This window comes from Panthera tigris, chromosome D3, assembly GCF_018350195.1.
Source record: "Panthera tigris isolate Pti1 chromosome D3, P.tigris_Pti1_mat1.1, whole genome shotgun sequence".
Taxonomy (NCBI): Eukaryota; Metazoa; Chordata; class Mammalia; order Carnivora; family Felidae; genus Panthera; species Panthera tigris.
This window is the reverse complement of record NC_056671.1, coordinates 68837657-68853276: the sequence shown is the minus strand read 5'-3', so window position 1 is coordinate 68853276 and position 15620 is coordinate 68837657. Positions and strand designations below refer to the sequence as shown.

At 43.9% G+C, this 15620-nt stretch overlaps 1 protein-coding gene across 1 annotated transcript in view; it reads left to right on the top strand.

Moving 5' to 3' along the window:
• The first annotated feature begins 3427 nt into the window (after positions 1-3427).
• The window catches only part of DYM (dymeclin), a 350029-nt gene continuing 337836 nt past the window's right edge, over positions 3428-15620 (top strand). Inside the window, exon 1 of the mRNA XM_042962563.1 lies at positions 3428-3675. The gene's annotated coding sequence lies outside the window, so the exon portion shown is untranslated. The remainder of the gene's footprint in view (positions 3676-15620) is intronic.

Below are 15620 nucleotides of genomic sequence, written 5' to 3'. Positions count from 1 at the left end.
AAAGAAAGAAAGAAAGAAGAAAGAAAGAAAGAAAGAAAGAAGAAAGAAAGAAAAAAAGAAAGAAAGAAAAAAAGAAATAAAGAAGGAAAGAAAGAAAGAAAGAAAGAAAGAAAGAAAGAAAGAAAGAAAGAAACTGGCACTCTTTCTCCACCATGTGAGGATACGATGAGAAGATGCTGTCTGCAAACCAGGACGAAGGCTGTCACCAGACGCTGGTTCTGATCTTGGACTTCCCACCTTCAGAACTGTGAGAAGTAATTGTCTATTGTTTAAGTCCTCCAGTCTACAGTATTCTGCTTATTTATTTTGAGAGAGAGAGAGAGAGCACAGAGCAGGGGAGAGGCAGAGAGAGAGAGAGGTAGAGAGAGGGAGAGAGAGAGAGAATCCCTAGCTGGCTTTGTGGGTGGTCAGCATGGACCCTGATTTAGGGCCTGAAACCATGAACGTGATCACGGAACTGATCATGGACTCAGATCAGGAACTGAGGCGAAATCAAGAGTAGGACACTCAACCAACTGAACAACCCAGGTGCCCGCTGCCTTCTTTTAAAGACTTTATTTTTAAGTAAGCTCTACACCCACCATGGGGCTTGAACTCACAACCCCAAGATGAAGAGTTGCATGCTGTATGGACTGAGCCACCCAGGCACCCCTACAGTTACTTTCTAAGTAGCATGGATATTTGTACGGTCTCAGACTGAAAATGTGTCGGGAAAACAGGCAGCCATTTGGAAAGTTTTCTTTCTTAAACTTTATATTTTGGAATGTATTCATTTTCCGTTGTTGCTATAATAAGTTACCACAAATTTAGTGGCTTCAGACAACACAGAATTATTATCTTCTAGTTCTGTAGGTCAGAAGTCTGACATAATTCTCACTAAGCTAAAGTCAAGGTATGGGCAAGCCTGTGTTCCCTTCTGGAGGCTCTAGGGGAGAATGTGTTTCCTCATCTTCTCCAGCTTCTAGGGGCCACTGGGCACATCCCAGTCTCTTGCCATCTTCTAAGTCAGAAGTGACCGACCGTCGCATTGCTTCACTTGACCTTCTTGCAGAGCCATATTTAGGACTCTCTTTTGGCTTCCTCTCACTTTTCATTTTCGTGATTACGTTAGATCCCCCTTGATAATCCCGGATAATCTCCCTGCTTGAAGGTCATCTGATTAGCAACCTAATACTATCTGCAACTCTCTGCCTTGTAACCTAACATATTCATAAGTTTGGGGGATTTGGATGTGGATATCTTCAGTGGGATCATTATTCTGCCTACCACATGGAATAATTTTAAATGTTTATTTATTGTGTGTGTGTGAGAGAGAGAGAGAGAGAGAGAGAGAGAGCGAGAGCAAGAGCATTCGAATGGGGAAGGGGCAGAGAGAGAGGGAGATAGAGAATACTAAGCAGGCTCTGCACTGTCAGCTCCGAGCCTGACGTAGGGCTCAATATCACAAACCATGAGATCATGACCTGAGCCAAAATAAACAGTTGGATGCCTAATTGACTGAGCCACCCAGCGCCTCTGCAATAATTTCAGATTTACAAAAGAATTGCAAGGTACAGAGAGTTCCTGTATATCCTTCTCCCAGTTTCCTTTAATGTTAATGTCTTACATAACCGTAACACATTTGTCAAAACTAGGAAATTAACATTGGTACAATACCATTAACTCAACTCCAGGCTTCATTCTGATTTCATAAGTTTTCCCACTATTGCCTTTTTTGGTTCTAGGATCTGACACAGACACTCACTTGCATTTAGTAGCTGGGTTTTCATGACTTTCTGGTAGTGTTTCTGCACCAACTAGACACTGATGTAATCAGGTCAAAGTTATCATGACAGCGGTTCCGGCACTATGGGGAGTTGATGACCAAGGATAATACTTAGCACATTACGTACACAATAAATATTTAGTGAAGGATTGCTACTCCAGCTCATGCTTCATATATTGGGAAAACCATTCCTAATCTAACGCGCTGATTTATGATGTTTGCCCAGCAGCGTTATGACATTTACCTAGGAACAGTGGTAAGACCCTTTTTATTTCAAGCCATCCCAAAACTATAAGAAAAAGGAGAATGTTTAATTTAACAATAGGATTGTCTCCAAGTAGAATGAATTGTTTCTTGGTCTATAGCGCTAGTTCTGGAGAGAGACTCACATTTGTTGCTTGGTCATTTGGGGGCAGGTGGAGGGTATAATTTTTGGTACAGGCAAAAATATAAAGTACTTTGAGTTTGGTTTTGGTGCCTCTCTTTTGCTATAATTTTAAAATAAAAATTATAAAATTATACATGTAATCATATTCATCGCAGAAAAAATAGAAAGCAGGGAACAACTGAATTTAATCACACACCATCTCATACTCCAAAGTTAATAATTAATATTCTTTTAGCCTTTTCCCCTCCTGGGGATATGAGTGTGTGTGCATCTATCTATCTATCTATCTATCTATCTATATACGTAATTCATTTATAAAAATTGGACAAGATTACATATACTATTTCCACTGGATAGATCATGAGCATGTATCCTAGCATTCTTTACAATGGCTGCATAGCAGTGCCCATCTCTTTTTAGCTAGGCTCCAAGGTACCTTGTGTTTTTAGTATGTTTTTCTGTAATAGTCCTGACAGCTCAGGGAGTTTATTGGTAATAGATGCTAGAAAAGTGTATCTAAAATTCGTATAGTACTTCTCGGGGTACATCTGACACACTGACTATAAAAGGGAAATTAGTGATACTTGTCTCACCTTTATTTGTTGAAAGCAGTGCACAGCACATAGAAACCAACCCGGAATGGGAGTTGCTAATTATTGTTATTGATTTGCCAATAGTCCTGTATGGGAAGAATCATCATCATCTTTATGTGTTTAAGAGGAAACTAACGGGAAAAGTTCAAGGACGGACGTTGATCTGGTAACTTCAGCTCATTTGACTTCAAATTCCAAATTTTGGCTGTATAGATACTCTTTCCCAATGGGACGTGTGCTTTCTGTAAATGGTGCAGGTAACAGATCTGCTACCTGCCTCCATCAAAAGTTATTTTCCAAAAGTCAGCTCTCGACACAAGGGTTTGAAAAAAATAAAGATGGAGATTAAAAAAAAAACACCAAAAGATTAATCATTTTCCTATTTCCCAATTCTTCAGAGCCCTACAAGGAATTGCTTGACTGTGAGTTGGCTATCCAGTTGGGATAAAGAGGGGCCTTAACAAAGTTAAGCCACCAGAACACGTGGAGCGGGCTAAGCGGTCCAGCAGTCTGTAAGTGGGCTTGGCCGCTTCTCGAATTTGCCACGTGGCTTTGCGGTTGCCCTGGACGCGCGCTAGGTGGGTGGAGAAACGTCTAACGTCTGAAGGACTACATTTCCCAGAAGCCTGCGCGGCCGCGCGCCACGTGACCGTCGGCCGGGCCGCGCCCGGCCGTTCGGTCCCCAGCCGCGTTCTCGGCCGCTTCCCTCTTCTCTCCCCGCCTCCCGGCCTGCGCGCGGACGCGGCCGGGGCGGGAGCCGAGCCGGAGTCGAGCCGGAGCCCGAGCCGCAGAGACGTGGAAACATGGAGGCCTGAGCCGGCGTGCGCCACTCCGGCTGCGGCGGCGACAGCGGCTTCTTCCGATCCCTTTCTGCCACCCTCTCGAGTGTCGCTGGAGCTGGAAGCGGATCTGCCCGCCGGCTGAGACAGGTGGGCTCTGGCGCCGCCCCCAGCGGAGCGGCCCTGAAAATCCGGCGGGGCCCCCGGCCCCTTGTCGGAGCGGGTTTGAGGACACCCGCCAGTCGGTGGGGCTTCTCCGCCAGGGCGGGGTAGAGGGTCCTTTCCTGCCAGTGGGGGACTGGGCCACCCTGGAGGGGCTGTGCCTGGGCCCCAAGAGCTGCCCACATCTTCCCTTCTCCCCGCCCCCTTCCAGGGAACAGTGGCACTCAGAGGGTGAGGGAGTGTGTTAGTCAAGAGAGTGAGAGGGACGTCTGTCCGAGTCGTGGTAAGAGTTGGAGGGATACCGAAGAGCAGGTAGATGCTCCGGGAGATGGGGCGATGTTGGTCTGACAAATGGGCGTGTGATGGGCAGGGTGAGCAATAGTGTTTTTTTTGTTTTGTTTTTTTTGACATATACATTGTTATTGAGATGTAATTCACCTACCATAAAATTCACCCTTTAAAAGTACAATTAAAGTATAACTCCGTGGTTTTTAGCATATTCACTGGGTTTGTGCAACTCTCTAATTCCAGAACATTTTTGTCACCCAAAAGAGAAACTCCTACCCATTAACGGTCTGTATTTCCCCCTTTCCCACCCCCTGGCAGCTAGCAGTTGTGTGTCAGCTGAACGGTGAAAGGGTGGGAAGTTAGCCCAGGTGTTTGTGAGTTAGTGGCAGTAGCGGGGTGATAAAGCTGATCGCATGAAAGTACTGAGCTGGGGTAGAGGAGTGATGGGGTGACTGTAATAGGGCCGGCAAAGGGGTACACAGAATGGACAGAATGGCGGGGGGGTAGATGAAGCGGGACCCTGAAAAGGAAGAGCGGAGGTTGGTGGGAGAGGCGTGTAGGGAGGAGCTGCTCAGAGATGTGGAAACATGGAGGGTGGAGGCCGGGGAGAGGAGTGTAATCTTACAGAGGAACCCAGGCTTCAGTCTGATGGGTTGAGAGCTCAAGAGAGAAACTGGAGGTGGAAGGGAGGAGATTTATAGGAATAGGTGAGTGGTTGCTGCTGAGCATGAAATTTATGATTTTTGGAAAGATTATTCTGCTTTATAACTTACATCTTGGGTATAATTCTCTTGGCAACTGAGACTAGCCAAATAGAAATACTCCCATTCTGCAGATGAAGAACTAGTCTCTCAGAGCTTAAGTGATTTGCTGAAACTCTTAAGGTTTTAAATAAGGTAAAATGACTTGGAGATTAAAGAATAATTGAACTATAAATTGCAGATGGTTCGAGTGGCAGAGAATTGAGGGGGGCGATGTCACAGGAAGGAGATTCTGTTAAATGTATTAAGTCTTATTTTGATAGAGGCCAAGGACTTTGTTTTTGTAACTTTTAAATACAAATACAGAAGAGTTCAGACATTGAAATAATTTAATATGCCCTCATGTACCCATTACCCAGCTTCAACAGTTAGTAACTCAGGCTAATTTAGTTTCATCTGTGTCCTTTATCCATTCCCATCCCCACTCTGAACTATTTTATTTAATTTTATTTAATTTTAATTTTATTTTATTCTAGTGTTTATTTATATTTGAGGGCGGGGGAGGGGCAGAGAGAGAGGGAGACAGAATCCGAAGTAGGCTCTGTGTTGGCAGTGCAGAGCCCAACGTGGGGCTAGAACCCACGAACCGTGAGATCATGACCTGAGCCGAAGTCTGCTGCTCAGTTGACTGAATCACCCAGGCTTCCTATTTTAATTTTAATTTAATTTAATTTAATTTAATTTAATTTAATTTAATGTAATGTAATGTAATGTAATGTAATTTAATTTAATGTAATTTAATTTATTTTTTAAGAGAGAGACAAAGAAGTAAAAAGACACCAGCGGGCAGAGAGGCAGAGAGAAAAGGAAAGAGAGAATCTTAACCAGACTCCTTGCCCAGTGTGGAGCCTGACAGTGGGGCTCAGTCTTACAACCTTGTGATCGTGATCTAAGCTGAAATCAGGAGTCCGATGGTTAACCAACTGAGCCACCCAAGCGCCCCCAAGCTATTTTATTTTATTATTTTTTTTAATTTTAGCAAGAAAGAGAGTGAGTTGGGGAGAGGGACAGTGGGAGAGGGAGAGAGAATCCCAAGCAGGCTTCATACACAGCACGGAGCCAGACTTGGGGGCTCAATGCCAGTATTCTGGGTCATGACCCAGGGCGAAATCAAGAGTGGGTCACTCAACTGACTGAGCCACACAGGTGCCTGGCCCCCTGTTTTAAAGCAGATCATAGGCATACCATTTCATTTGTAAATATGTGAGTGTATATCTGTGGAAGGTTGAGGTACTCTTTGTTTAATATACCCACATACAAGTATCACATCCAAAAAGATCAATGGTAAGCTCTTAATATCAATATTAAGAAGGACTTATTTTTTAAAATGTGGTATCCATTTGATACAAAGAAGTTACACAGTCCAACCACTTTGATGTTTGACTCTCTAAAAAAATATGGTATAATTGTTTCCTGATTTTTTTCCAGTTGTTCCTGGTATCCTGTTCCTTTTTCTTGGTTAATATGGTTCATCTTTTGTAAAAAGTTTGAAGAATTGTCACTTTGGCATTTTAATCGATGGAGTTTTGTAAGAGCGGGAGAAAGATAGAAGTGAAATGTAACACATGCACAGATTTTTAAAAAGTGAAATGTATATTCACAAATAACTTATGTCTGTTCTAAGTATGGGGCAATTTGATTATGCTTTTCTAGATAATTTCACATATTGTGAGAAGTTGTTTACTGTGTGTGTATTAGTTTTCTATGCCTACTGTAACTAAGTACCACAAATTTAGTGTCCTAAAACAACACAAATTATTTTTAAAGTTCTGTATTTTAGGGGCACCCGGGTGGCTCAGTCAGTGATGTGTCCAACTTTGGCTTGGGTCTTGCGGTTCGTGGGTTCGGGCCCTGTGTTGGGCTCTCTGCTGTTATCATGGAGCCAGCCTCGGATCCTCTGTTCCCCCGCCCCCACTTTTTCTTCTCCCCTGTGCGTGCTCTCTCTCTCTCTCAAAAATAAAGAAACATTTAAACAAATTTTTAAAGGTCTCTATTTTAGAAGTCCAAAATGGGTCTCACTGGGCTAAAAAAATTAGTGTGTCAACAAGTCTCTATTCTCTTCTGGAGTTTTCTAGGGGAGGGTGTTTCCTTACCTCTTCCAGCTTCTAGAGGCCACCCCCTATTCCTTGGCTTGTGGCCCTCTTATTCCGTCTTCAAAGTGAGTAGTATTGTATCTCTCCAGTGACAGTTGGGAAAGGTTAAGGACCCATGTGACTAGATCAGGCTTATCTAGATAATTCAGGAGGATCTCCCCTATCTCAAGGTCCTTGACTTAATTATAGCTGCAAAGTCCCCTTTGCCAGGTAAGATAGCAGTCACTGGTTCCATAGATTAGGACATGGACATCTTTGGGGGCTGTTGTTCTTTCTGCCATGGTGTGTTTGGGGACATTTTGCTGAGACTTCGGAAAATAGGTGAGGTGACTTCTTTTGCTACTACAAATTCAATGTAAGTGTCATCTTTCACTGTGTAGGCAATGGGAATGGTTAGTGGTAGAGAGGACCACTCCATCTTCCTTTTTAGTGACCATGACAAACATACGGGAAGTACCTGTGCACTTGCAGTGTGGGCTTTGGTAAAATGAGACCCTTAAAAGTGATTAAGTGTATGGGAATGTAAGCTGGTACAGCCACTCTGGAAAACAGTATGGAGGTGCCTCAAAAAACTAAAAATAGAACTACCCTACGACCCAGCAATTGCACTACTAGGCATTTATCCACGGGATACAGGTGTGCTGTTTTGAAGGGACACATGCACCCCCATGTTTATAGCAGCGCTATCGACAATAGCCAAAGTATGGAAAGAGCCCAAATGTCCATTGATGGATGAATGGATAAAGATGTGGTATATATATACAATGGAGTATTACTCGGCCATCAAAAAGAATGAAATCTTGCCATTTGCAACAACGTGGATGGAACTGGAGGGTATTATGCTAAGTGAAATTAGTCAGAGAAAGACAAAAATCATATGACTTCACTCATATGAGGACTTTAAGAGACAAAACAGATGAACATAAAGGAAGGGAAACAAAAATAATGTAAAAACAGGGAAGGGGACAAAACAGAAGAGACTCATAAATATGGAGAACAAACTGAGGGTTACTGGAGGGGTTGTGGGCGGGGGGATGGGCTAAATGGGGAAGGGGCACTAAGGAATCTACCCATGAAATCATTGTTTCACCATATGCTAACTAATTTGGATGTAAAAAAAAAACAGTGACTAAGCGTAAAAGCGATGTAACAACCTGTGAAGTTTTTTTGTATTTCGTTTCGGTCTCTTTATATTCATGTTTCTAAAGTTTTGTGTACTTGTAATCAGAGTGTGTGTAACACCCAGCAGCTGCTTGAAGTCACAGGGCAGGCTGGGGCAGGGAGGGAGAAGGCTCTCCGACTCAGTGGGTGATCAAGGCACCCCCAGTTCGACGGGAAGCTCTTAAAGTGCGAAAACATTCAGGAAGAGTGAGCTCTTGACAGACCTGGGCTTGAGGCCCCTTCCCGACTTGTCCTTCTGTGACCTGGTTGGTTGAACAGGGCTTTGAGCCTTTCCCAGGACCAGGGGAAGAGTGAATGTTGGAGGTAGAGAGGGCTTCGGGAAGGCCTCTGGTTTGGTGTCCTGCTTCCGTCCTCAGCTCCCGAGGTTGGGACCGTGTCGGGGCGTGAAGGTGCTGGCTCTGGTGGTGGTGCGTTTCCGGTTACCGCGTCTCAGGAAGAGCCTGTTCAGTATCTGCTCCTGCTCTTTACCTCGTTTCCCCTTGGGAGCTTCGTAGTGGCGCTTAATGCCCTGAACTTCTGCTTAAAACCTGCGTGTAAACAGCGTGTAAGTTATCTGCCTGATACTTCTTTGTGGTCCAAATAATCTAAACTAGCAGCGTTGAGAACAACTTTATAAACAGGTCTCACTTACTAAAATGTTCTGTTTCTTTTCATTCCTTTCGGGAAGTTTGGTTGGTACTTTCTGATCTCTAATATTTTTTAAGAGGTCTTTTTATTTATTTTGAGAGAGAGGGAGAATCTTAAGCAGGCTCTGCGCTGTGAGCGCAGAGCCCAGTGCTGGCCTCGATTCCATGAACCGTGAGATCATGGCCTGAGCTGGAATCGAGAGTCGGCCGCTCCACCGACTGAACCACCCAGGCCCTCCGATTTCTTCTGTAAGTTTGATCCCATTCGTTACATATGCGGACACCAGGCTGGGGTTACGGGGTGGGAGTGGGGCTGGGTGTGTGGACAAAATGGGTAAAGGTGGTCAAAAGGTACAGACTCTAGTTATAAGTCATGGGGGTGTGATGTGCAGCATGGCGACTACAGTTAATAAGGCTCTATTGTATATTTGAAAGTTGCTAACAGATCTTTTAAGTTCTCATCACAAGAAAAAATTGTAACTGTGTACGGTGATGGATGTCAACTAGATTTACTGTGGTGATATTTTTGCAATATATACACGCATAGAATACTCTGTGGTACACCTGAAACTGACATAATGCTTCATGTCAATTATATCTCAATGTAAAAACAATGCAGGCACTAAAAGTAGCTGTGAACTCTCCAATAACACTGGAAGAATTAAACAATACATATTCTGTATGTGATGTGATTGATAATTTCTTTTTTAGATGGAGTCAGTCACCAAATCATAACAGTCCCTTCAGAATATCTCTTGCAACCCTTCCCTTTAGAATACTTTTAAAAAAAATGCGTTTTTTTTTTTTTTTAACATTTATTCAGTTTTGAGAGACAGAGACAAAGCGTGAGTGGGAGGGGCAGAGAGAGAGGGAGACACAGAATCCGAAGCAGCTCCAGGCTCGGAGCTGTCAGCACAGACCCTGACACAGGGCTCAAACTCATGAACTGCGAGATCATGACCTGAGCCGAAGTCGGACGCTTAACCGACTGAGCCACCCAGGCGCCCCTTGAATGCTTTTGAAGCCTCCTGCATCAGTTAAGATTCGGTTTGGCTGTGCAGAGCAGACTTGATTGAATAATAGCTTAAACGTCTTGTTTGTTTCCCGTGTAAAAGTCCAGAGGTAGACAGCTCAGGGCTGGCATGGTGACTCCACTGTCATTAGTTACCCAGTTTCTTACTCTGTCATCCCCGGGGTGTGGCTTGCTTTCTGGGTCCCGATGGTGCTGCATGGCATGCAGTTAGATAAATGGTCTGGCACCCACAAAGAGTTCTGGACTGGACGTAGGTATTTTGAAATCATCAGTGTATGGGGAAGAGTTCACTGATCTCTTAGAAGACCCAGGGATGTGTGCTATCTTCTGGTTCCAGTGGACAAAGTACAAACCCGTTAGTAAGTCGTCCTGTTGTAAAGCATCAGGCATCAGCCTGCTCTCTGGCCCTTTTTTGCTTCCACTCTGATTCCCTCCCTGCTCCAGCCCTGTTCCAGCCGTGTTGAACTTCTCTCAGTTCCTGGAATGGGCCCTTGCCTGTGTTTGTCTTCACTCTAAGCCTTCACGTGTGGTGTTCCCTTTGCTTTGACAACTTTCCGAACCCTACACCCAGCTAGGCCAGTCCTTCTTATCCTTCAGGCCCTAGCTTTGATGGTATGACCTTTGGGAAGCTTTCACTGAGTCTTGAATAGTTGCCGTATTATAATTTCCTGTTGATTTACCTATATCTCTTACTCGACTGTAAGTCAATTCCATTCTTCACAATTTCAGTCTTGGTGCTTAGCATTGTTCTGGTCACTAGTGGGCACTTGGGAAATATCAGCAGACCCCCTGTGTTTGCCTAACATAATGTGATGGTGCTTGGGTACTGCTAGTTTGTGTTTTCACCCTGGCACTCTTCTTTGGTATTTGCACATTGAGTTGTTTATATGAATCAGTGATTGTGATGGTGAGTAGTAAAGCACGTTCTCTCTAATTTTATTTATTTATTTTTAAAGTTTATTTATTTATTTGGGGAGGGAGGGGCAGAGAGAGAGGGGCAGAGAGAGAATCCCAAGCAGGCTTTGCGCTGTCAACGCAGACCCGGAAGCGGGGCTTGAACTCACCAACTGTGAGATCACGACTTGAGCCGAAGTCAAGAGTGGGATTAACCAACTGAGCCACCCTGGTGCCCCTTCTCTACTTTATTTAAAAGTTAATTTTTCTATTTAAAGTAGTGCTTTTATTTTAGAAAAGATAAGAATAATAGTAGAAGAAGGTACATTATACAAAACGGGCAGTGCCTTGCCTTCTCTATCCTTTGGGGTCGGGTTCCCAGAGACAGCTACTTGAACTGTATTTATGACTAATATAACTAAATGGCCATTTTTTGGTTTATCAACTGTGGGTGCTACCTATTGACTCCTTGTTATGGTACACGAGGTGCTCTTCCTCCTCCTCCCCTGTCTTCCAGCCCTTCCATAGGTAAGAATTCTTGGCTCGTTGAGCGTTCAGCGTTTACATTGCTAAGAGATATTGCTCGCTGCTGAGCTGAGTAATTTACCTGGTTTCCCTGCTCCCCACCCCCATTTGCTGCTTTTTTCACGGATGTATTACTAATTTTTACCAAATACTTTGAAAGGCCTGTGGGGATTGGGGCCCGGGAAACTGACGCAAGATGTTACTCTGGCGACCGCTGTTGCTGTGAGCACTGAATCATTTTGGTCCCTGTCCCAGAGGCTTCGTGGCTTTGTTAGTGTTCGGGTAAGATAAAATCTCAGACACTTCACACCCAGCCCAGCAGTGTCTACACCTAACACCCCTCTGTTTTGTTCCTGCTTTCTTCTTGGCGCTCCTGTTACTTCTGTCTTCGTGGTGCCTTCTAAGTTTCCATTTCCTGTTTGCCATCTGTCTTCCTGTCCTTTATTATGGGAGTTTCCTTGACCTTATCTTCTCTTTAGTGAATTAAAAAAACTTTTTTTTCAGGTTTATTCATTTATTTTATTATTATTTATTTTTAATGTTTATTTATTTTTGAGACAGAGAGAGACAGAGCATGAACAGGGGAGGGTCAGAGAGAGAGGGAGACACAGAATCTGAAGCAGGTTCCAGGCTCTGAGCTGTCAGCACAAAGCCCGACGCGGGGCTCCAACTCACGGACCATGAGATCATGACCTGAGCCGAAGTCGGCCGCTTAACCGACTGAGCCACCCAGGCGCTCCTATTCATTTATTTTTGAGAGGGAGAGGGAAGCAGAGAGAGAGGGAGAAAGTATCCTGAGCGAGCTCCACGCTGTCAGTGCAGAACCCAGTGCGGGGCTTAATCTCACTAACTGAACTGTGAGGTCATGACCTGAGGTGAAATCAAGAGTTGGACAGTTAACCCACTGAGGCACCCAGGCGCCCCTCTCTAGTGAATTCTTTAAACAGTTTTTAATTTCAGGCATCTTTTCTTGTTCTTTGATTGTTTCCTTTTTTTTTAATGACATCTTGTTCTTGGGTCATGGAAACTGTGTGGTGTAGTGGTTAAGAGCATGGTTTCTGCACCCAGCCTGCCTTGGTGTGAAACCCCGGTTCGTCATTTTCTAACTCTATAGTCTTGGGGAAGTCACTTAATCTTTTTTCACCTTCGTTCCTTCTTCTAGGCCAAGAGTTGCCAGACATTTGTGTAAAGGGCCAGATTGTAAATAATTTAGGCATTGTGGGCCAAGAGGCAAAATGAAGGATATTATACAGGTACTTTTTTTTTTTTTAATGTTTATTTTTGAGAGAGAGAGGGAGAGAGAGAGAGAGGGAGGGAGACAGAGGATCTGAAGAGGGCTCTGTGCTGAGAGCTGAGAGCCCAGTGTGGGGCTCGAACTCCACAACCATGAGATCATGACCTGAGCCGAAGTTGAACGCTTAACTGACTGGGCCACTCAGGTGCCCCTGTTATACGGGCACTTATGTGATGAGAGAGGAGAAATTTCCATAAGTTTTTTACTGAGGAAGTTGAAAATACAATACTAAAAATGGGTGAGAATAGGTTTTTTGTAATAAAGGTTTTCTAACAAGAAGAATGAAATCTCTTTTTGGAGGAGAGGGGATAACATTTTACCTAATAGGGAATACTGAATGTAAACCTCAGTTGTCAGAATTGATTACAGATGTTCATATGTACTGTTTAAAAATTTTTTTAAAAATATTGGGGCACCTGGGTGGCTCAGTCGGTTGAGTGTCCGACTTCAGCTCAGGTCACGATCTCACGGTTCGTGAGTTCGAGCCCCGCGTCGGGCTCTGGGCTGATGGCTCAGAGCCTGGAGCCTGCTTCCGATCCTGTGTCTCCCTCTCTGTCTGCCCCTCCCCCATTCATGCTCTGTCTCTCTCTGTCTCAAAAATAAATAAACATTAAACAAAAAAAATTAAAAAAAATATTTATTTATTTTTGAGAGAGAGAGAGAGACACACACAGAGCACACGCTGGGCAGGTGCAGCGATAGAGAGGGAGACACAGAATCTGAAGCAGATTCCAGGCTCTGAGCTGTCAGCACAGAGCCCCGATGCAGGGCTCAAACTCACGAACTGCGAGATCATGACCTGAGCCAAAGTTGGACGCTTAACCAACTGAGCCACCCAGGAACCCCTTAAATTTTTTTTTAATGTTTATTTTTGAGAGTGCGAGTGAGCACTCATGCACAAGTTGGGGAGGGGCAGAGAGGAGGGGAGACACAGAATCCGAAGCAGGTTCCAGGCTCTGAGCCGTCAGCACAGAGCCTGACATGGGGCTTGAACTCACCAACTGTGAGATCATGACCTGAGCCTAAGTCGGATGCTCAACTGACTGAGCCACCCAGGTGTCCCTAACGTGGGTTTTTTTTTTTTAATGTTTATTTATTTTTGGGAGAGAAAGAGACACAGAGTGTAAGTGGGAGAGAGGCAGAGAGAGAGGGAGACACGGGATCCAAAGCAGGCTCCAGGCTCTGCGCTGTCAGCACAGAGCCTGATCCGGGGCTCGAACCCACAAACTGTGAGATCATGACCTGAGCTGAAGTCAAACACTTAACAGAGTGAGCCACCCAGGTGCCCCCCTAACATGGGTTTTTAATGAGATTTTTTGTATTTCATCTTTGAAAGTATTTCGTGTAAAGTTTATTTATTTTGAGAGAGAGAGAGAGAGAGAGTGAGTGGGGGTAGGGGCAGAGAGAGAGGGAGAGAATCCCAGGCAGGCTCTGAGCCTGTCAGCGCAGAGCCCTGAAGCAGGGCTCAGTCTCACGAACCGAACCATGAGATCATGACCTGAGGTGAAATCAAGAGTTGGACGGTTAACCGACTGAGCCACCCAGGTGCCCCTGAAAGTATCTTTTTCCATGGTGCTTCCAAATACAGATATCAGCCCATGAACGTATGATTTTAGTGGAGCGTATTTATTGCTTGGAAGGCATCTGTTGAATTCTGCTAGATTGTTTGCTTGATACTTACCTTTTAGCAAATCATCGCATTGCCCGCTAATCACTTATGATGGAAGGTTAGGTAGAAGCTTCTTGTTGCATAGTTAAATGGTTTTTGAAATATGGAAAGTACTTTTTTTTTCTTTTTTCTTTTTTTTTTTTTTGTTAAGATTTTATTTTTAAGCAGTCTCTACACCCAACATGGGGCTTGAACTCACAACCCCAAGATCAAGGGTTGCATGCTCCACTGAGCAAGCCACCCAGGTGTCCCTGGAAAGTACTTTTATACTTGTATTGAGGTCTGAAAAATGCTGGAACTGTAGTTTTATTTTGGAAAGTATATCTACTGCATATTTGTTTGGGATTGGAGATCCCATCTCATTTTAATTTTTTTACAGCCTAGAAAGTGTGTAAAGCAGCTTGACATCACTTAAGATTCAGTGTCAGTTGTCCTTGAAATGACTACCTCAGTATAGGTTTTGCATGGAAGTGCTATTGGCCTCCTAATTTTAGATTGAATTCATTGAGAAATATTAGCAAATCAGTAAAAATGAATTTTCAAAGCCATTCAGTGTTCAGTAACAGTGGCTCAGGGGGATGGTTCTTCAGAAAAATTTCATTCTCAGTTCTGAGCTCGAGAAATTTCCATAAAAACATACCCCTGCTAAGTCATGGTACTGTGTGGTAGGACACATCAGGATATTCAGCTTCTGTTTCAGACACAATTTTTATGGAAACGATGGTGGTTAAGTTCATGAAGGTAATGAAGTTAACGGTCGTAACTGGCTTAATAACACATGTTAGATTCAAATATTTTATGCAGTGCTCCTGCTCATTGATCATACAATGACTAATGAGTAGGTTGTTGCAATGAGTAGGTTGTTGCTATTGTTTTTTTTTTTAAAGTTGTTTTGAGAGAGCGAGAGTGTATGAGTGTGCGAGCAGTGGGGCAGAGCAGAGGGAGAGAGAGGATCCCAAGTAGGCTGCGTGCTGCCAGCGCAGAGCCCGATGCGGGTCTCAGACTCGCAAACCATGAGATCATGACCTGAGCCAAAACCAAGAGTCAGATCCTTAACCAACTGAGCCACCCAGGCGCCCCATTGTGTGTGTGTGTGTGTGTGTGTGTGTGTGTGTGTGTGTGTGTGTGTGTGTGTTTAAATACTGAATAGGTTATAAACACCTTGCATTTTTACAAGGTTTGTAAATTTGTCCATCTAAGCCTTTTCTGATGGTGTATTTTTACCACCATCAGTTTTTATGCATGTTAGCAGATCCCACTTCAGGTTGTACCGAATTAGTATTTTCCTCCACTTTTTTGGAAAATAATCATAGGTGTAGTTGTTCCATTCAGACTGTTCTCTGAACAGTTATTTTCAATGGAGGGTCTAAAAGATGTTTATTTTTCCTGGACACATTTCTTTGGCTGCTGCACTCACACACGATTTAGTTCATCTCATGATTGGTCAGTGACTTTTCTTGTTTGGTTAATACATGAACCATCCAGAGACTTTGGTTGCAGCCCTCGTTTTCATTCTTTATTGTTGGGAAAGCACCCTGCTGTGATGAAATGCCGTGTTTTGTATTTTT